We start from the raw sequence: 23228 nt of genomic DNA on the forward strand, positions 1-23228 counted from the left end.
CAGCGCATATATATATATATATATATATAGATAGATAGATAGATAGATAGATAGATAGATAGATAGATAGATAGATAGATAGATAGATAGATAGATAGCTTTGATGCATTAACTAACATATTAGTTTATGTGCATACTTAGTTCCACAAAAGCTTTAAAAAGATAGCAAATTAACATATTTCGAGTCTTGTTTGCGTACAGTTCAGTGTAAGTCGATTTGATTTATGGATAAGATGAAGTTTCCGGTGCCTTAAGATCATGCTCATTCGCTTTTTTCATCTGCCTTAGGAACTGAAGCAAACTTCAGGAATTAGAATCTTTTCTACTGTTAGTATTTTATGACTGGGGTACTGTCATGCATTTCGAACTGTCAGTTTACACCAAGAAGACTTGTGCCATGTGATTATTTCTCATTTTTATATCCAATTCACAATTCTTCCTCACTCAAGGCGTTAATCACTGCTCTATAATTGTTTAGTGCCTACCTCTTCTTTTGGTAGAAGAGAATCTTTAGCTATGGTAAGCAGCACTTCTAGGAGAAGGACACTCCAAAATCAAACCATTGTTCTCTAGTTTTGGGTTTGTGGCATAGCCTCTGTACATTGTTTTCCACTGTCTTGGGTTAGAGCTCTCTTGCTTGAGGGTACATTCGGGCACACTATTCTATGCAATTTCTCTTCCTCTTGTTTTGTTAAAGATTTTTAAAGTTTATATAGGAAATATTTGTTTTGGTGTTGTTCCTGTTCTTAAAATATTTCATGTTTCCTTGTTTTCCTATCTTCAATGGGCTATTTTCCCCTGTTTAAAGCCCCTTGGCTTATAGCGTCCTGCTTTTCCAGCTGGCGTTGTAGCTTATCAAGTAATAATGATAAAAAATAATAATGATAATAATAATAATTATTATTTGTAAGTCCGACGTCTTAGCTGCGTGCACACAGTATTAGCTTCGTTTACTTTAACAAACTTCGTTAAATGATTTTGAGGAATTTGTGTGAGGTGGGCTGTTAGGTAATAACAGAGAGGCGAGATGAATGCAACTTGGGGTTTATTTCAACAAGACATCGAGCTTATATACAGACAGTTGAGAGCAGAAAAAGACATAAAATTCAAACGGTACAAACCACGCGATAGCAAGCTTAAACTGGTTTATATTATCAGTGCGGTGGAGAGCGAGCGATAAAAAGCAATACCTTTACTAAGTACGAGCTTGTATCCAACATGTTGCGGTACAACCTTCATTGGCATATTATATCATATGATATGTTTAAAAATATCATTAATTATATTCTCGAGAGTCAATCGGCTTAATTTTTTTTCTGAAATGAACAATGTCCTATTTCCATTTATTTTCATTTTTTTTTTTTATATTAAGACTCAAATTTATTGTCATATGAAGCATGTCCAAATTTATTTGTCTGTACAATGTCCTATTTCCATTTATTTTCAATTTTTTTTTTATATTACAGACTCAAATTTATTGTCATATGAAAGCATGTCCAATTTATTTGTCCTGTACAATGTCCTATTTCCATTTATTTTCAATTTTTATTTTTTTTTATATTAAGACTCAAATTTATTGTCATATGAAAGCATGTCCAATTCATCTCCCTGTTTCTATAGCGATGGAGCTGTATTTAGGCAATCATGCCTGTCTCGGTTGCCAGATAGTAAATAAAACAAAGCGTGAGATTGGGGGCTTTCTTGTGAGGGGAAAGAATATGAATCACCTTGACGCTGTGTGGGTCATGGAGAGGTAACCGCTGTCCGTTGTTTTCGAAAAGAAAAGAATTATTGAGCTTATCGACGAGAAGAAGAAACAGTTGAAAAAAAACAAGACAAAAAAACAAGGGAGGAAAAAAGAAGTCTTGAGTTGGGTTTAGGCCCCGGAATGGAAAAGAGATACAACGAACTGGTGGATTCCCAGGCCTTTGTATAGGAAAGCACAATTTATGAGCGTTGTTTTATTGCTCTCTCTCTCTCTCTCTCTCTCTCCTCTCTCTCTCTCTTTCAATTTTTTTCTTTTTATCTTTCGTCTCGCTCTCATTTTTTCTTTTTGTATCTCTCTCTCTCTCTCTCTCTCCTCTCTCTCTCTCTCTCTCTCTTTCAATTTTTTTTTCTTTTTATCTTTCGTCTCGCTCTCATTTTTTTCTTTTTGTATCTCTCTCTCTCTCTCTCTCTCTCTCTCTCTCTCTCTTTTATTCTTTTTATATCGCTCTCAATTTTTCCTTTATATTTCTATAATCTCTCTCTCTCTCTCTCTCTCTCTCTCTCTCTCCTCTCTCTCTCTCTAAGTTTTTTTCTTTTTATATTTCTATAATCTCTCTCTCTCTCTCTCTCTCTCTCTCTCTCTCTCTCTCTCTCAATATCTGAGTATATTTATATTATTAAATAGCCTATATCGACGTGGTCTTCATCAGGCATTTCTCTTATTGTTTATTCAGTTGGAAGAAGTTGTTCCTCATAACTCCCCACATTGTAAAGGCTCGATATAGGTCAACTATATCTCTTTGACCGGAAAATGATGAAAGGTCATGGGGATGATGGTGTTGTAGTCATTGCTGCTATTATTATTATTATTATTATTATTATTATTATTATTATTATTATTATTATTATTTTTGTTATTATTATTATTATTATTATTATTATTATTATTATTATTATTTTTGTTATTATTATTATTATTATTATTTTTTGTTATTATTATTATTATTATTATTATTATTATTATTATTATTAATGAGGTTTTTTGTTGTGTTGTTATCATTATTTTTTGTCGTTGATGATATAGTTCGATGGAGTAAGGAGAACATTGGTCGGGTGATTTACAGTAATAGAGAAATGAGTGGGGCAAACCCACTCGTTTTAGTTTTGATAAAAATTAGGATTTTTCCGAGGAATCACATTAAGGCAGGATTGTAAAATGTATTGGTTATTAGTGGCATTGGTAATCATTGTGTTAGAATTGTGTTAAAATTTGTAAAACTATCTGAAACCGGTTAAATAAATCTTTCATGTTAAATCTTTTATTCTTTAATAGTCAAAATGGTAATATGGTAAATGGTATGGCTGGCGTTCTCAAGTTTTATTCGACCATTGCTTAATCTTCCTATGCAGTACTGTATTTGAAGCATAATGATCTCGCAGTCCAAATTGTATTTTTGCAGTTACTAAAAGATAAAGTAAATAAAAAAAATAACTGAGTTACAAAATATCAGTGATTATTAGTTGCCTTTTACAGACAATAAAATGAGTGAGTAGGCCTAATGCTTAATTTTTTTATATATATATTCTTTAACAGTGCGTACAATATAAGGACATTTCAATCACTGCAATTCTCAGCGAATATTTAAATTCTAAATGTCATTTTTTACATTTTGTGATTTCTCTTTTATAGTTTTTTTTGTTTTGTGATTTCTCATTTATAGTTTTATTCCTGTGTTTTTCCCTGTTCCATATTAGGATGCTTTTCACTATTGGGCTAATGGGCCTGGTAGAATTTTGCTCATAATCATGGATTCACAACAAAACGCCAGAGTCATCGCAACAATGTCTTATCAGTTAAACCGCGTTCATTTTGTCTTCATATTGTGAGGGTTTCACATCGATGGGTCCTCTCTCTATATAGTTGTCATGGACGTGTTTAGTCACCTTAGAAGTTTTCCCACAGTTTTTACTTTTAGCCTATGTTGCCAGATAGACATCTGTTATCTTATATATTACATCACGCGAGGGGTTCAGGTTCAGGTTCAGGTTCTGGGGTGAGGCATAGCCTTTACAACGGCGCCTCGGTGTCTTTTAGTTTTGTGTGTTCCTTATTTACACTAGTTTTTCTCTTTTCATCCATATTTGTTGTAGTATACTTTTCTTATTTTCAATATTCTCTTCACAAAAAAGGAATTTTCCAACTGTTTGTGCGCTATCTTCTTCGTATGGTTGTTGGAGCTCAATTGTTTTTATTCTTATATCACTAAACTGTGGACAATATATATAAAGTGGTTATATGTACAGTAAGATTATGAAGTGTCATTACGTCTGGAAAAGCTTTCGTGGACGCCCTGCCACATTTAGATATCACCAGGTCATGGTGCCACGTCTTAGAGATGTCAACTGAAGTGCCACTGCCCAAAATACATCACATACTGAATCTGCTATGTTTAGAAGGTGTCTCATAGAATGTTCATTTAGCGATGATGTCACAATTTAAAGATGTCAAATGGATCACTCGATTCAGAGGAAAGTCAGTGTGCAACTGTGAACCTCAGTAGGGAAGAATATTTATATCGTATTGATTTTATTTGACTTAAAATCACCATTTTTTATACTCTTTGCGGACTTCAGGTGTTCATATATTTCTACAGCTTATCGTCCTCCTTACATAATTAGTAAAAATAGCACCTCTCTCTCTCTCTCTCTCTCTCTCTCTCTCTCTCTCTCTCTCTCAATTTTTTTTCTTATCTCGCTCTCTCTCTCTCTCACTTTTATTATATTTCCATAATCTCTCTCTCTCTCTCTCTCTCTCTCTCTCTCTCACTTTTATTATATTTCCATAATATCTCTCTCTCTCTCTCTCTCTCTCTCTCTCTCAATTTTTTTCTTATCTCTCGCTCTCCTCTCTCACTTTTATTATATTTCCGTAATCTCTCTCTCTCAATTTTTTTTCTATCCTCTCGCCTCTCTCTCTCTCCTCTCTCTCTCTCCTCTCTCTCTCTCTCTCTCACTTTTATTATATTTCCATAATCTCTCTCTCTCTCTCTCTCTCTCTCTCTCTCTCTCTCAATTTTTTTTCTTATCTCTCGCTCTCTCTCACTTTTATTATATTTCCATAATCTCTCTCTCTCTCTCTCCTCTCTCTCTCTCTCTCTCTCATATACAGTATATACATATCCTTTTTATTTATTTCAACGTGCCCTTGCTTTTCTTTTTACATTTGATGCACCGCCTTCGCTGTTATTATTTTATCCACCATTTGTCTGAAGGGTAATTTTAGTGTATTTAACCTTTTCGCATTACTTGCTGTAATTGTCCAATTACAGCATATGATGGAGAAATATAACTGCATTGTCGATTTTAAAATGTTTGTAACGTGATTAAAATGTCAACCAAGTCGATTGTTTTTGGAAATAAATAGTTTTTAACGAGGAAATACATTATGGAAGGAAAAATGAACTCGTCAATACTAGTTATCTCCTTCAGTGTATGATTCACAAATGCTTCTGTCCATACCAGCTGCAGACTCCTTTAGTCTACAAATTACCAGGTACGCAGGTCAACAAATATTCAATCAAGTTTTATCCATGTTTGCCTTACGTTCTCTTGGCCATCTCCCTTAAGTAATAAAGAGCAAGTGTTCTGGCTATATATATATATATATATATATGTGTGTGTATGTATATATGTATATTTATTTATATATATATATACATATTTTTTTTTATTTTTTTTCTGGTCACGCTCAGAAGCATTGCCAGACATATAACTGTTCGGCTTATCCTTGTCCCCCAGGTAGGGGAAGAATGAGTGATGGCCGTTAGCAGTCATTTTTGACGGGTCTCGTACAAAAGTGTGTGTGTATATATATATATATATATATACATACACACTTTTGTACGAGACCCGTCAAAAATGACCTGCTAACGGCCATCACTCATTCTTCCCCTACCTGGGGACAAGGATAAGCCGAACAGTTATATATATATATATACATATATATATATATATATATGCGTGTATATGTATAAATATATATATATATATACACATATATATACATATATATATATATATATATATAAACATAAACATACATATATATATATATATATATATTAAACATACATAGATACCTACATACATGTGTATACCCACGGCATTTTTTTCTATATTCCACATAGGCAATACTGAAAGGACATTGATCAAAAACTCCCATCGTATATTTGACTATATGGATCCACGGTGCAACCCCTCCCCCTTTACCTCCCCACCCCCCACCCCTCCTTCCCCTCTTCGTCCCTCCAGTTTTTTTTTCGGGAATTTATTTTTCGCAGGTTTTGTTTGGGTTAGAATATGCTGTTTACGTCCTGTTTTTACTTCCGCCGAATGATGCGACTCCATCGGTTTTTTTTTTTTTTTTTTCGTCCTCGACGCTTTACACTGTCTGGTTGTTAGTCCTCGTTTCGTTTTTAATTGTTTTTGTTTTTTTTATTTGAAAAGGAGGCGATCTGATGAACGTGTGGAAATAATATAAGAGGCCGTGTTTGTATAAATACATACACACACATTATATATATATATATATTTATGTATATATATATATATATATATATATATAAATCGGCTGAAATTACTATAAAAATCAAACTATATGTCAGTTTAGTGATATCTGCATTACTGTATGGACATGAGTCGTGGTGTGATAATGAAATGATATCCAACAGATTTTATAGATTGAGAACAAAGGCCTCAGAAAAATATTGAGAGTTACTTGGCAAGACAGGATTAGAAGTAAAACTAAAAGAGACATTACTCAAGTGCCATATGGGGATGAGATCATGGTGAAGGGTAGATGGAGATGGTTTGGACATTCCCTTCGCACTCCCCAAGAGAGATTAGTTCAACAAACATTCAACTGTGCTCCACAAGTCAATAGAAGAGTTGGAAGACCCAGGCCTAAATGACCGAGGGACTAAGAATCGTGAAGTAGGAAATGATGAGTGGAAAAGCATTGATTTAAAAGCCTCAATCTAACCGATTCCCTTTACGTCAATATATATATATATATATATGTGTGTGTGTGTGTGTGTGTGTATACATATATGTATGTATATATATATATATATATATATGTGTGTGTGTGTGTGTGTGTGGGTGTAGTCCACTGCAGGATAAAAGTCCTCAGTAATGTCTGGATTTTAATGATTTTCATCACCACGTTGGCCACTGCAGATTGACGATGGTGGAGACTTTTGTTTGATCGCTCACAGCAAACCAGCCTAGTATGGGTGGACCTGAATAGTACAGCTTTACTGATCATTGCAATACCTAAACTCTTTCACCACCCTAAGGTATCTTCACTCAGAAAGAGATATATGCACAAAACGCACACATACGTAATATATCTATCTATCTATCTATCTATCTATCTATCTATCTATATATATATATATATTATATATATAGGAACATGTGTGGTGGTTTACATTATTATTATTAATAATTATTCCCATTCATCATCATCATCATCTCCTCCCACGCCTATTGACGCAAAGGGCCTCAATTAGATTTTGTCAGTCGTCTCTAATTATGTTAAATATTTACCTTACATTTATTGGACCTCTCTCTCTCTCTCTCTCTCTCTCTCTCTCTCTCTCTCTCTCTCTCTAACATCCAGTAGAGGCAAAGAAGAAACATTAAAGTGTAAGGATAACTCTTTGTGTGCAAGGGTTGACGTGATCCTAATGAGCCTTCTGTGCATTTTGTTGAAAACAGTCAGTACTGTTATTTACAGCACTTGTATATGATGACATCCACGATTCGGTAGTTAATGTATGAATGTGTCAGTGACGATCATATGTACATATATATACCTTCTACACACACACACACACACACATATATATATAATATATATATATGTGTGTGTGTGGTGTATATACACACATATATATATGTATGTATGTTTATATATGTATCTATATATATTCATATCCCTTTGTGAGTGGGGATAACCTAACGAGGTGAAAGGGTTTGTGTTTCGCTTTGATCAGCAAAGCTGTACTAGTCGTAATCACCCATAATAGGTAGGTTTGCCCACGAGCATTCAAAACATCACCAATCCGCAGTGGCTAGCGTTGTGATGAAATTAGCCAAACACTAGACATGAATAAGGACATGTCTGAGTCCTTGTTTCTGCAGTGGACTTAAATTGGCTACTTTTGTTGTGGCTTGTGGTTTTTATTTTAGTTGTTATACACACACACACACACACACACATATATATATATATATATATATTTATATATATATATAATATATATATATATATTTATATATATATATATATATATAATATATTCGCGTGTTATGTGTGATTGTATTTATATCAGTATGCATGTATATGTGTTTTCATATGCATATGTTCATTCATATCATTCGTCATACACACGCCAAGCATAGAACACGTACAGTATTAGTGCATATCTGTACCGAATGAAGTTGTTCAGCATCGAATTCTATGTGTTCGTCGAAAAGAAAAGCAGGAAAGATTAATATTCTTGTCCCGCAAATCCAAAGGTGAGGGGCCATCTTTTAAGCCCCCCTGACCTGGCTCATTAGCCAGTATTATTCAACAGGTAATCGAGTTATTTGCTCCCCTGACTCGAAGCGCGGTTTAAGAGGGGCCAAGTTTATGGCGACTGGTGAATCTGATTCTCTTCAAAGATAGTCGCTTAAAAGTATCCTTTTTTATTTTTTATTTATTTTTAATTATCTTCGTCATTCAGTCCTTTTTTGCTTTTTTTTCATGGTACTTTCCGGGATCAAGTCCGTATTAGTTCATGCAAATATTGTCTCTATGTCGATTTTAGAGAATTTTCCTTTTAATTATCCTTCGGACATGATGTCGAAAAGTCGATTTTAGGGTCGAGTGTTTTCAATGTAGGCTACTCTTTCCGTGATGAGATCCATATTAGTTATTGTAATTAGCCTTTATGAGTATGTCGATTTGAATAAGCTTTTTTTTTATCAAACTATCTTTCGTATATGAAATCGACTTAGGTCGATTTTGGTGTCTAGTGTTTTCAAAGTAGGCTACCATTTATGTGATCAGATCCATATTATTGATTGCAAAATATCCTTTGTGAATAAGTCGATTTTAGATAACTTTTATTTTTCAAACTATCCTTCGAAATATGAAATCGAGTCGACTTTGGTGTCGAGTGTTTCCAAAATACCCTTCACGATAAAGTTGGTTTTAGAATTTTCTCTGCAACATACAGTTGGACACAGATATCCTGGCACACCTCTGAGGAAATGGAGCCTGTCATCCCCTTACTTGACCGGGGAGTGACCAAATAGATGCTAAAGGGAGATATGGTAAAGATGGTGAGTGGGGCTAAATGCGGGAACTCACCTTGCTGTAAGGGTGGGACAGGGTGCACTTCCTCAGAGCGAGATGTGACAGGAACTCTTGCGTCCCAACTGTATCTTCCATAGTTAAGCGGATTTAGATTTTATTCTAATTATCTTCCTATATTCATCGGCTTTCATCGTTTTTTTTTTTTTTTTTTTTTTTTTTTTTTTTTATAAGAACGTTTCACAATGGAGATATCTAAAAATACTTTCAGTAATTCAATCATTATTCATGTTGCATTTTCAAATTACCTTTAGTCAATATGTAGATTTTAGAGTCCACTTTTACAATTTGAGATTTTTTTTTATAGAATTTATGTGATTAGTCGATTAACAGATGAGTATTTTTATAGAAGTACCTACTCTGATTAAGACGATTTTAGTCTATTTTTTCATGAACGAAATTATTATTATTATTTTTTTTTTCCTCGTAGCATTTAACTTGCTATAATTCCACCCTGATTTTAAAAGTATCGTAAATCCTCGCGAAACAGTACACTTTTAACATATTTTTATATTAATATTATATTAAAATAAAAGGCAAAAAAATGTTGCTATTTTATAATACGCTGAAGCTTCTCATTGACATTTTTAGTGATAAGTATTTGCTAGTAAGTTTCCGTTGCTTTTTGTAATTAAATTACTCTATTGTTATGATAGTAATTAAGTTTTTCATTCGAAACGAATAAAAACATTTTGTTAATTATCAGCCAAATATCCATATTGTTATGATTAAATAATACCATAAGCATTCTCTGTATTATAATTTATCGTAAAAGTTGTTTTTCCAAATCATTAGAAAATCATCTTTGTTGAACAGACCGATTACCAAATCCTGATGTTAAAATTTTACTATATTTTAAGGTTTAAAGGCCGCTCATGAATGGCAGAGGCAACGCACAGTGACAATGCCCTAATCAAGCAGGGACAATGCCCTAGAGACTGACCATACATCCATATGATCAGCTCTCAACCCCCCCCCCCCCCCCTACCCCCACCCATGCTAGGACCAGGAAGGACCAAACAATGGCTGCTGATGACTAAGCAGGTGTAACTATAGGAATCCCGCATTTTTAGCTCACAAGGATAGTGGGGTTGCTGACACTACAAGAAACTATGGATCTTGAGCTTGACTTAAACCCCAGTCGGGCAGATCGCTTAGCCAGAGACGTTTCCAATAGGCCACCACAACCCTAAGAACGTTTGTTTCAAACCTTCCAAATCGCATCCATGCTAAACTTTCTTTACTTATTTAAACGTTAAGAACAGCTACTCACGACTGAAAGCAATAATCCTAAGAATAAAGTCCTAACGAAATTAGGAAAAGATTTCATTGAAATTAGGAAAAGATTTCATTGCTACTCTGATGGCATTGCCTTTATCTTTGATACAGAGCAGATTTTATTTCTATCCTTTCTTTTTAAGTTCTTTAGAGTGGAAGGAGCTACTTAATCGGCAGTTTTCCTTTTGCATTCAAATATCCTTTTACAATACGCCGGGAAAGTTCAGCGAAAGCGTCTGATTACATTCCTGCTAATCTGGGATTTGAATCGGCCGTTTTGAGAAACACTGTCTAATTGAAAGAACGCAAATGCTAAGGAGAGAATTATAGATTCTTTGAAATTTTTGATGTTCAGTAGTGAAATATTAAATGTATTATTATTATTATTATTATTATTATTATTATTATTATTATTATTGTTGTTGTTGTTGTTGTTTTTGTTGTTGTTGGTGTTATTGTTGTTGATGTTTTTATGGATCAAATCTTAAAAAAAATTTCATCAATTAATATTTTTTTTTAATTATTGGTGTTGTTGTTGTTGTTTTTGTTGTTGTTGTTGTTATCAGTCTTGAAAAAAAATTCAATGCTTAATACACGATTATAAAATGCTCTTATACTCCTATTTAAAGAACGTGATTGATCTCCACTCTAAATTATTATTATCATTATTATTATTATTATTATTATTATTATTATTATTATTATTGTTGTTGTTGTTGTTGTCCTTTACGATGCTTCTATGTCCATACTAATATCGTTGCAATCATTATTCAATATGGGTATTTACTCATATTTTCCCCCCATTTATAGTCACATAAACAGTTTTTTTTTACAATTTTACAATATCTAAGAAATGCTTTCAAATGCGTGTTAGCAATTTGAGGAATATACTGAACTTGAATTTCATGAAATGTGCCCTTTATCTATTAACTGTATATCACCCAGTCTTCTTAATGAAACGAAATAATGCTGTTTGTAGATCTATACTTCTATAGTATAATGTGTTAAGGTTGATTGACCTTTGTGAGAGAGAGAGAGAGAGAGAGAGAGAGAGAGAGAGAGAGATTACTAAAATAAATATGAGAGAGAGAGAGATTACTAAAATAAATATAACAGAGAGAGAGAGAGAGAGAGAGAGAGAGAGAGAGAGAGAGAGAATTAAATTACATAAGTAAAAAATTAAACTTGAGAGAGAGAGAGAGAAAGAGAGAGATTAAACTTGAGAGAGAGAGAGAGAGAGAGAGAGAGAGAGAGATTACTGAAATAAAAGATATAACAGAGAGAGAGAGAGAGAGAGAGAGAGAGAGAATTAAATTACATAAGTAAAAAATTAAACTTGGGAGAGAGAGAGAGAGAGAGAGAGAGAGAGAGAGAGAGAATTAAATTACATAAGTAAAAAATTAAACTTGAGAGAGAGAGAGAGAGAGAGAGAGAGAGAGAGATGTAATTGGATGGATCCATAGAAGTATGATGGCTGTCAAGTAAAATTTTACATTATCTTATCAATATCTGCAACGACAGTGGGATATAATTCTCTCTCTCTCTCTCTCTCTCTCTCTCTCTCTCTCTCTCTCAGAATTTATATTTTTTGGTTTCAATTTTGGTAATTCTCTCTCTATCTCCCTAACTTATCCTTGCGTCTCTCTCTCTCTCTCTCTCTCTCTCTCTCTCTCTCTCAATTTTATATTTTTTAATTTCAATTTTGGTAATTCTCTCTCTCTAACTCCCCAACTCATCCATCCTTGCATTTCTCTCTCTCTCTCTCTCTCTCTCTCTCTCTCTCTCTCTCTCACACACACAATTACAAGCTTTTATTACCTGTTTGGCTTCCCCCCCCCCTCCCTAACCCCCTCTCCCCCACCGGGTGTGCTCCGCACCGTTAAAACTATCAGTAAAAAGGAGCCCGGTCGTTATTGGTGCGAGGCAGACCCTCCGTTCCCACGCAGGGTGTTCGGAGGGCAACGAAAGCGCATCTCGACACTCATTCGTTTTTCTCTGCCTTCTCTCACACCCCTCCTCGGCCCTAATTGTTTTCGTCCGCTCTGTACCGCCTCTCTCTCTCTCTCTCTCTCTCTCTCTCTCTCTCCTCTTGTTCTTCACCAACAATTATATTTTAAGGTATTGAGGTTGAGTCAAGGTGTTTTATATATATGTGTATATATATATGTATATGTATAGATATGTATAGATATATATATATATATATATATGTGTGTGTGTGTGTGTGTGTCTGTATGTGTGAGAATGTATGTAAATGTTTGTAAATATGTATAAGTACGGTATGTATACATATTTATTATATGTATATATATATATATATATATATATGTATATATATATATATATATTAGTATGCGTTTGTGAAAATATGAATTCTGTGTCTGTATGCACTTAGCATCAGTTGCTTCATATGCCTAAATAGAACGCTCATCAGCAGCACGTTAAAATTCCTATTAACACTGCATCATTATTTTTCCATTTAAATGCGAATATGCAAACAGGCGTCTTTTAATCAATATCTGGTTTTTCATTACTTAATACATTGTGAACACGGATATGTATATATGCATGAATAACATTTTGAAATAGTAAATCTATCTGCATTTTTTTTACTTAAAATTATCCCTTTATCTAAAAGAAAATGTGAAATGTTTGTATTACTTAGGTCTTAGAATATTAGTTCTCGACAGCAACTAAAATTCTCTCTCTCTCTCCTCTCTCTCTCTCTCTCTCTCTCTCTCTCTCTCAACGTAATTGGTTTAGTTGGAAAGGGTTTTTAGAGGCAAAGTATTTATTTCTATTGAAAGAGAGAGATAATGCCTGCGTTTACTCTCCAAATTCTTTGTAAACAACTCCCACTTCTACGTAAGCTACACATGGAATTAGAACACTTTTTTCTTTTACTATATTTTCTAGTTTTTTTTTTTCTTTTCTTTTTTGCTACATATTTTATATTTGGTTATTATTGATATTGGTATTAGAATTAGTAATGATTTCCGGTTATTATTGTTAAAGTAATTATTATTAATAGTTCTATTATCATCACACATTCCAATGGAACTAACTTAAGAGACTGTTCCTTTAAAAAACCTATATATATAATATATATATATATATATCTGTGTATGCATGTGTGTAATATATCAGGTTCCTCGTAAGCCCTCCCCACTCTCTCCCACCATCCAACCTTAACACGTGTCCACACCATCTCAGTCCTGACACTCATATCACCTCTGTAATCATAAGTAAGCTTGCCACTCTTATTTCATCATTTTGCAATCTTCCAATTACTGACGTCATGAGTCTCGAAGCTTCAGAGAATTGTAGTGTTACAGCAACGCTTAATCTCTTCAATAAAATTACTTAAATATTTATTATTTCAGAACTTCGGATGTCAGCCAATCATCTGCTGAATCGTTTTGGACACGGTGAGTACATCTCATCCTTTGTATACATTGATTTAGGACTCTCTCTCTCTCTCTCTCTCTCTCTCTCTCTCTCTCTCTCTCTCAACCAGTTCTTCCTAAGGACATGTAAGTTGTCCGTCTCTTGCGTGACCCTTCGTGCAAAAACAAAAAGACACGTTTTAAGGAACTACCGGTTTTTTTTTTTTTGTTTTTTTTTTTTGTTTTTTTTTTTTTTTTAAAGGTATGACAGTGATCTTTCTGTAGAGAGCATCCTTGGCTCCTTTTATTAAGAGGTCATTGTTATTTTATAAAAGGTTTATTATGTGCATATATATTACGGTATTTTGTTACTGAGTAATTATCATATATTGTACTTATAAGGGTTATATTTAATGTATTTTGTGTGTAATGATTGGATTGGATGTTGATAAAGAAGGTTGTATTTATTCATATTGCCATTCTGTCGTAGGAGGTTAATCTTAATCTCTCTCTCTCTCTCTCTCTCTCCTCTCTCTCTCTCTCTCTCTCTCTCTCTTTTGTCACAAATACATGCGAGTGTACCACACTCTCTTTTCATCACTTCTTTTACGTCTCCCTCTCGCAAGTGTAACTGAATTTATTCTATCTCATCATAAAGGCCGCTCATGAATGGCAGAGGCGTGGGACAGTGACAATGCCCTAGAGACTAACCATATATACGTATGATCAGCGCCCAAACCCCCTTCCCACCCAAGCTAGGACCAAAGAGGGCCAGGCAATGTCTGCTGATAACTCAGCAGATAGACCTATAGGCTCCCCCAAACCTCTCATCTTTAGCTCGTAAGAATGATGGCGAGGTTGTAGCGACCAACTGAACTAACGAGTTTGAGAGGGACTCCGACCCCATTCATGGGATCACCATGCAATGACGCTACCAACAGGTTTGTGCAAATCCGAATGATTTTCTCCTACCAAACTCGAATGGAGAATGCATCTTGTATAATAGAAGCACTCGTAGTAACGGCTATTTACAACAATAGTAACAAATGCAGTTGTTTCTAGTCCACTGCAGGACAAAGGCCTCAGAAATGTCAATTCATGTCTGGGGTTTGGCCAGTTTTCATCAGCACGTTGACTAGTGCGGATTGGTGATGGTGTGAGACTTTCGTCTGATCGCTCACAGCAAGGTTACCTAATAGGCTATGGGTGGCCCTGAATAGTACAGCTTTGCTCATCATGGCGATACACAATGCCTTTTACCACCTTATATATACATACATACATATATATATATATATATATATATATATATCCAAATAAGCCATATATTTTTGCTACATTAATGTGTGGAATCTCTTAACGACCTCGGGATCAAAGCCCCAGGCGAAATCACACAAAGACAAGAGCTTGTGACCGGCCGGGAATCGAACCCTGGTCCGGCAAGCTTGTAGAGACAGTAACTAAACCACGTGGCCAAGTGGTTTAGCCACAGTCTCTACAAGCTTGCCGGACCAGGATTCGATTCCCGGCCGGTCACAAGTTCTTGTCTTTGTGTGATTTCGCCTGGGGCTTTGATCCCGAGGTCGTTAAGAGAATCCACACATTAATGTAGCCAAAATATTTGGCTTATTTGAATATGAAAAACACGTCTAAATGTGCAAAAAAAATTATCATATATATATATATATATATATATATATATATCTCCAAATAAGCCATATATTTTTGCTACATTAATGTGTGGAATCTCTTAACGACCTCGATATCAAAGCCCCAGGCGAAATCACACAAAGACAAGAGCTTGTGACCGGCCGGGAATCGAACCCTGGTCCGGCAAGCTTGTAGAGACAGTAACTAAACCACGTGGCCAAGTGGTTTAGCCACAGTCTCTACAAGCTTGCCGGACCAGGATTCGATTCCCGGCCGGTCACAAGCTCTTGTCTTTGTGTGATTTCGCCTGGGGCTTTGATCCCGAGGTCGTTAAGAGAATCCACACATTAATGTAGCCAAAATATTTGGCTTATTTGAATATGAAAAACACGTCTAAATGTGCAAAAAATTATCATATATATATATATATATATATATATATATATATATCAAACCTTCATCTCCATGAAGAAGAAGAATAACTAGTAGGGCATCAAACATCACGAATCAAGGCTGTATCTATTTATCTTAAAAAAAAAACAGCATCCTATCTCAGTCTTTTAATATTTCCTCTAATTTTTTTACCTTTATTAAATACCTGCCTCGGAGTTTTGAATAAAGTTTAACCACTTCGGGTCTCTCATGAGCATTTTTGCCGAGTATTTAATTAATGCATCTTAGCAAGAAGGTGATTTATTGGGATTTTTTTCACAGGCAACAAAGGATAGGTAAACTTTAAAAGAAGTGAATTAGCTCGCTGCTGGAAGATGAGAAGATATTGTGGATTGAAGGTTTAACTTTAAAATGGGTATGCCTGGTTTTGATTTCGATATATATATATATATATATATATAATATATATATATATATATATATATATATCAACACAGTATCGTGTTCAAATAAAAATAAATTTCTAATTCCTACTTGGGATCGAACCCTATCCCCTTCAAATGAAAAGCCAGGTCGCTTCCAACCATGCCACCGACAACCCTAGTTGGAAAAGCAGGATGCTATAAGCCCAGGGGCTCCAACAGGGAAAATAACCCAGTGAGGAAAGGAAACAAGAAAAATAAAATACTTTAAGAACAGTAACAACATTAAAATAAATATCCCATATAAACTATAAAAGCTTTCACAAAACAAGAGGAAGGGATATAAGATAGAATAGTTTGTCCAAGTGTACCCTCAAGCAAGAGTATGTGTATGTGTATATACATATATATATTCTTACACATACATTTTATATACATATATGTATTACTATTGCAATGGTAGAAGAGACTCTTTAGCTATGGTGAGCAGCTCTTCTAGGAGAAGGACACTCCAAAATCAAACCATTGTTCTCTAGTCTTGGGTAGTGCCATACCTTCTGTACCATGGTCTTCCACTGACTAGTGTTGGATTTCTCTTTCCTAAGGGTACACTCGAGCACACTATTCCATCTGTTTTCTAATTTCCTTTCCTCGCTGGGCTATGTTCCCTGTTGGAGCCCATTGGGCTTATAGCATCCAGCTTTTTCAACTAGGGCTCTAGCTTAGCTGGTAATAATAATAATAATAATAATAATAATAATAATAATAATAATAATAATAATAATAATAATAATAATAATAATAATAATAATAATGGATAAAGTTTACGGAATGATTAATCAACTTTCCCTCCTCTCTTGTATTTTTTTGTCGGATAAGATCTTTTCAGCTTCCTTTATCTACGAAATAATAAGAAAATATGTTTTAGATATAAAAGTAATGAATCAAAGAATTAGATAGTGATATTTATAAGGAAAATGAAAGAGTTCAGTACACAATTATTGACATTGTTCATCGGATGGAAAATAAATTAATTCATTTTAACTTTTTCCTTGACGAAATTAGGTTTCAACTTTACGCAGAACTGATCTGCTGGAAATGAAAATAAGATATTGAATAGGTTAGTCAGTCAATTCAAATACTGTTATTATTATTATTATTATTATTATTATTATTATTATTATTATTATTATTATTATTATTATTATTATTATTTGTTCGGTGATAGAATTAACTTTGTGTGTTTTCAGCCTCATTTTCAAACTTGTTATTTAGTTATATGTAATGAGTCAAGATTCAAGAATCGCTTTAATTTGGTGATTAGTAAATGAAATCCTCAAGTGGTGAATTGTTTTTATATGATTCTGTACGTTAGCCATGTTTGTTTCTCTGCTTTAATGTTTATATTTGTAGTTGGTATTCCAAATAGTAAATAACTTCAAGTATTTATTGCAAAGTCTATTTTGAGATAAGTAATGTAGTCCTTTTATCAAGTGTTATTTTAATAATGTCAAAATGTTACTTTTAGTTATATATGCCATAGCAGGGAAAAACCCCTATTGGCTTCTTACTTTATGAATGTACATAAGAATAAATAAAGTGTAAAGTGTATTATTATTATTGTTATTATTATTATTACTTGGTAAGCTACAACCCTTGTTGGAAAAGCAGGATGCTATAAGCGCTCCAACAGGGAAAATAGCCCAGTGAGGGAAGGAAATAAGGAGATAAACAAACTACAAGAGAAGTGATTAACAATCAAAATAAGATATTCTAAGAACAGTAACAACATTAGAATAAATCTTTCATACATACACTATTAAAACTTCAAAAAACAAGAAGAGAAACAAGATAGAACAGTGTGCCTGAGCGTACCCTCAGGTCAGAGAATAGATGAAGATTTGTACTTTGAAAGGTTTTAGCATTCATCATATTACTTTTTTTTTTTTCATTAGTTCTAGACTATCGAAAATTTAATATGTTAATTTCATACATACACTATTAAAACTTCAAAAAACAATAAAGAGAAACAAGATAGAACAGTGTGCCTGAGCGTACCCTCAGGTCAGAGAATACATGAAGATTTGTATATTGAAAGGTTTTCCGCATTCATCACATTAGTATTTTTTTTTTTAAATAGTTCTAGACTATCGAAAATTTAATATGTTAATTTGGGATCTCGGCTGTAATTTACGCTTGATTAAATAGCCGCTACCTGGAAGTTGAATGTATATACAACTTTTCTAAACCTTCTTTGGAGAAGCTGCCTTTTCATTACCTTCCACCACCATTTTTTATTTATTTCACAGGTCATTTATTCTATATACACACACACACACATACACACACACACACACACACACATATATATATATATATATATACATATTATGTACTTATACATAATGTTATTTATATAGATGTAAACAAATTTATATATATATATATATATATATTATGACAGGAAGGGGTTTTCACTTTACCCATCACTTCATCTGAGTTGCTTTCCTTTTTTATGTGAAAAGAACCCCCCCCCCCCTCCCTTTCCCGCGAGATCAGTATCTCGTGTTTTTTCCGTATTCAAGTAAGATTATGACATCGCTGCTACAGCTTAAAGAAGTGAACTCTTATCAAATGTTTAATATGGCATTATTTGTACATCTTAATGCTGGTACTGTTCTTGAAATATTTTTTTTCAATTGTTCATTGTGTCTCTTGTAGTTAATTTATTTCCTTATTTCCGTTCCTCGCTGGGTTACTTTCCCTGTCGGACCCCTTTTTCTTTTAGCATCTTGCTTTTCCAACTAAGGTTGAAGCGTAGCAAGCAATAATGATAATAATATTATTATCCAACCAGAGTCTTGTGACTTTTTTGCTGTTGGAAAACTCTGTTTTCTTTGAAATTATGTCAATATTCTTTCTCTTCCCTGCGAAGAGCCAGTCTATTCCCTCAAACTTTATAAAAATTATATCTTAGTTAACGCCAATAATTTGTTGTTTTTTTCTCCTTCTCTTTCCTAAAACTGTGTAAAAATTCTTTCTTGTCTCTTTGCTGTGAAGTTATTTTCTTCCCTCAATCTAAAGGGGTTCCTTTTCTTCTTCGATATTCCTAAATGGGCGTTCGGTTCCTATCACTGTATAGATATAGGCGGTCTGAGGACACATTATTAGGATTCCCTTTTAGGGGAAGACTATTGTTTTTGATATTATTATTATTATTATTATTATACTTTCCGCGCGTTTTTTTTTTCGCAAGAAATCTGAAATAATTATCATAGGTAGCCTATGGTAAGAATATGCCATAGACCCAGTTTAAGTGACCTTGACCTACTTTTCAAGGTCACAGGGGCTTTTAAAGGCAAAATTTGTAAAATTTGAAATTGACATTAGGCCTAAAGTATAAGCTGTATGGCTAAGGGCTTTATGGACAATGATACAGAGGTAAATCCCCAGATATTGCCCTACTTTAATGCAAGTAGGTCAAGGTCAAGGTCAAGGTCGCAAATGGCCAAAGTGGATCAAAACAGGTTTGTGTCCGATATCTCAACAACCGGAAGGCCCAGAGCCCTGATCTTAGTGGCATATAATGCCCTATATATTTATCTAAGGTTAGCTTAACTTTAGTAGCGACTGCTTAATTACTTTTTTAATATATATTTTTTACTATTTTTGACCTTGCAGAAATCGTGACTTTGGCAATTTCTCCATGAAATACTGGTTTTTTGGTCATAGCATACTAAAGTAAACTACCCCTAACATATGCATAAAACCTTCAAATCAAATGTCAAATTTGACCTTGACCGTCATTTTGACCTTGACCCTCATTTTCAAGGTCATATGGCTATTTCATGGAAAAAATTTGACGTGGGCTAAAAGTGATGTTTTGTTGTCAACAGCCCCCCCCCCCCTTCCCCCAACCCCCACATCCCATTCGCACATGCTCTTTCAGAATAAGGGCTCATATTTAACCCGTGACCCTCACATGACCCTGTAAGTGCCCATTGTCTTCAAGCTCAAAGATCAATTTCTCTATAATTGTCATTTTTGCCTATGTTTTACCCCCATATGCCTGCTATTATACAGATAAATTTCTTTAGAATAGTTTGTTAACATAACTCAAAATTTAGTTAAGGGGTCATTAGGCCAATAAACCTTTACACAATATCTTTTACTGATTGACAAAAGCATTTCCACACCTATTTTGCAGGGAAATCCTCCGCCACTGGCTTTAGCCAGTCGCAGTCTAGTTATTATTATTATTATTATTATTATTATTATTATTATTATTATTATTATTATTACTACTACTACTACTACTACTACTAGCTAAGCTACAACTCTAGTTGGAAAAGCAAGAAGCTAGAAGGTCAAGGGCTCCAAGAGGGAAAAATATCTCAGTGAGGAATGGAAATAAGGAAATAAATGAACAATATGAGAAATAGTGAACAAAATCAAATATTTTAGAAACTGTAACAACGTCAAAACATATGTTTCGTACATAAACAATAAAAAAGTCTTATGTCAGCCTGTTCAACATTAAAACATTTGCTGCAACTTTGAACTTTTGAAATTCTACCGATTCAACTACCAGATTAAGAAGATCATTCCACAACCTGATCACAGCTGGAATAAAACTTCTAGAATTATTCTCAAATAGATGGTTATTTTGTCGTATGTTCTACATTCCTGTATTAGCTTGATGAATCACGCTGGAAATAAGCAATTTAGAAAACCCAGTTATAAAAATGACTTGAGTATAAAATTGAACAAATAAAAGTATTGAAAATACGCAACGCTTCTGATTAATGACGGTGCTTGTGATGCGAAAATTAAGTAAACGAAGATACAGTGACGTTGATTAATGTAATGGCGTCTTAACCGTAATACTTTATTGCTTGAAACTTCAAGTTATATGCTACTTCAGTGTTCATTCGTGTGGAGATAGAACATCATATCAAGACATAATGGCCTGTTTATTGCATCAGATGGCTGTGACTGTAACATACTCACTAGTAAAACGCTTCCAAAAGGCCTATTTAAATTAAGTTTTCATTCACATATCCCTTCTCGGTGGCAGTAATAAAACGTTTTTTTTTTTCTCGGTAATTTTAGTACTGGTAATAACTGCGCAGTGACTTAATGTAGGTCTGTCAGTACATGTTCTTTACGTGCGCGCATGTTTGTGCGTATATAACCCACCATTTATAGCTTTTTGCCCGCATGTTTGTGCGTATATAACCCACCGTTTATAACTTTTTGCCCTCATGTTTGTGCGTATATAACCCACCATTTATAGCTTTTTGCCCGCATGTTTGTGCGTATATAACCCACCGTTTATAACTTTTTGCCCTCATGTTTGTGCGTATATAACCCACCGTTTATAGCTTTTGGCCCTCATGTTTTTGCGTATATAACCCACCGTTTATAACTTTTTGCCCTCATGTTTGTGCGTATATAACCCACCGTTTATAGCTTTTTGCCCGCATGTTTTTGCGTATATAACCCACCGTTTATAGCCTTTTGCCCTTATGTTTGTGCGTATATAACCCACCGTTTATAGCTTTTTGCCTGCATGTTTTTGCGTATATAACCCACCGTTTATAGCTTTTTGCCCTCATGTTTTTGCGTATATAATCCACCGTTTATAACTTTTTGCCCTTATGTTTGTGCGTATATAACCCACCGTTTATAGCTTTTTGCCCTTATGTTTGTGCGTATATAATCCACCGTTTATAGCTTTGGGCTAATTGATGCATTTTACTAAACGCAATTATCGTAACCCATTCTTTAAGTGGAAACTGTTAGGGGGAGATGATCAAGAGGGAGTCAGAGAATTAGAGGGAGAGATAAGATAAAGGATGACATGGAGAGTAGACGTTTGGTAGAAGAGGCCTTTGATAGAAGGCATTGGAGAAGGTGCATCAGGCAACCGACCCTTTAATGTAGGGATAACAGTGGAAAAGAAGATTCCCTTAGCGGATTGCCATTACGGAAAGAGAACGGCGTACCCAATCTGTAATTCTGTCGGTGTGTTAATGTACATTTAGCGTGCAGCTCTCCTCCGGCGACTACATTTCATGACCGGCAACGTCCGGTATGAACGGTGTCGGATTTTGAACATGGACAAAACATGGAACGGACGGCCACCGGAAAAGGTTTCCGTTACTTATTCGTAACTTATGCGTTAAGCTTCCGTTTTATCACTTTCTTGTGGGTTTTGTTAGTTCCGTATGCGTTTTGTCATACGGGACTTCTCCGGTCGTTCTCGGTGATGGCTATTGCCCCCCGGATTATTACCAGACAAAAACGGAAGGAAGCGTAGAAGTGCAGTATATATACCGTATGTCCAACGGGCGTAACATATAAATAACGGTGGTTTAATAGAAACGTCCCTCCCTAGCATTCGCCAGACTGGGGTTCGAGTCCCGCCCAAGCTCGATAGTTTCTTGTAGTGTCAACAACCTCACAATCCTTGTGAGCCAAAGGGGTTTTTGGGGAAACCTTATAAGTCTACCTGCTGAGTCATCAGCAACCATTGCTTGGCCCTCCCTGGTCCTAGCTTGGGTGGAGAGGGGCTTGGGTACTAGAGCTAGAGTATTGTCACTACCCCTTACCTCAGCCATTCATGTTCTGCCTTTAAAACTTGATGTGTAAAGAAATAGAACTGGTATAAACAGTATACGTAACGTAGGTTAAACTGAAGAGACGTAAGAACAATATGTATGGGAAGGACATGAAAAAATAACAAAATAAAACAAATTCTCCGTTAATTGACTATTTTTCTAACAGGAAGTGAGTGAAACCCTGAGGCCTGCAACCTCATCCCTCCAGATGATTTGAACATCCCTGACTTCCTGTTTTAATCTTCAAATTTTCAATAGGTCAATGTATCTTGGATTAGAACATGCTAAATATTCGGATGTTTTCCTTACAAGTTTTACTAAATTAGATTTAAGAGAACATGAA

General features: G+C 34.7%; 1 long non-coding RNA gene across 1 annotated transcript in view; it reads left to right on the forward strand.

Moving 5' to 3' along the window:
* LOC137630544 (uncharacterized) overlaps positions 1-23228 on the forward strand; it is a 394338-nt gene that overhangs the window by 198271 nt on the left and 172839 nt on the right. Inside the window, exon 3 of the long non-coding RNA XR_011041726.1 lies at positions 13795-13839. This is a non-coding gene — a long non-coding RNA (uncharacterized lncRNA). The remainder of the gene's footprint in view (positions 1-13794; positions 13840-23228) is intronic.

The sequence above is a fragment of the Palaemon carinicauda genome, chromosome 38 (assembly GCF_036898095.1).
Source record: "Palaemon carinicauda isolate YSFRI2023 chromosome 38, ASM3689809v2, whole genome shotgun sequence".
Taxonomy (NCBI): Eukaryota; Metazoa; Arthropoda; class Malacostraca; order Decapoda; family Palaemonidae; genus Palaemon; species Palaemon carinicauda.